Source organism: Pteropus vampyrus, unplaced genomic scaffold (assembly GCF_000151845.1).
Source record: "Pteropus vampyrus isolate Shadow unplaced genomic scaffold, Pvam_2.0 Scaffold8, whole genome shotgun sequence".
Taxonomy (NCBI): domain Eukaryota; kingdom Metazoa; phylum Chordata; class Mammalia; order Chiroptera; family Pteropodidae; genus Pteropus; species Pteropus vampyrus.
In genome coordinates this window covers 14,806,984-14,807,437 of record NW_011888789.1, presented here as the reverse complement: position 1 = coordinate 14,807,437, position 454 = coordinate 14,806,984, and positions in this window count along the sequence as shown.

Here is a 454-nt window from a genome sequence, read left to right as displayed (position 1 = left end):
GGTGACCTTAAGGCTCCCTCTCCTCCTTCAGCCTGGGTTTGTGGCTGCGTGACCCAAGCAACCACGTAAGTGGCTCTTTAGAGCTGAAAACGGATACGGGCGGTGTTGCCGAGTGAGGTTCTGTGTGAGAATGTTGGGGGTTAGGCGGTCCCCAGTGCAGACAGAGATCTAGTTCCACTTCTGTCAAAGAGAACCATAAGAAAATTGCTCATTTCATCTTGGACACGTTTTCTATCTATAATTGGTAAATATGCAAATGAAAGGCCCACATGGTCTGCAAGGGCCAAATTAAGCTTTAAGCGAGCGACGGGGGGAAACGGGCTCTTCCTGGCGGAGTCCTGGCATCGCGCGCGCCCCTCGGCAGGCGCCCTTGGCGGGAAGGCAGCGGAGGCTCGCAGTTGGCGCGTCGCAGCCCCGCAGCAGCCGCCACCTGGGGGCGCCCCAGGCCCGCCCC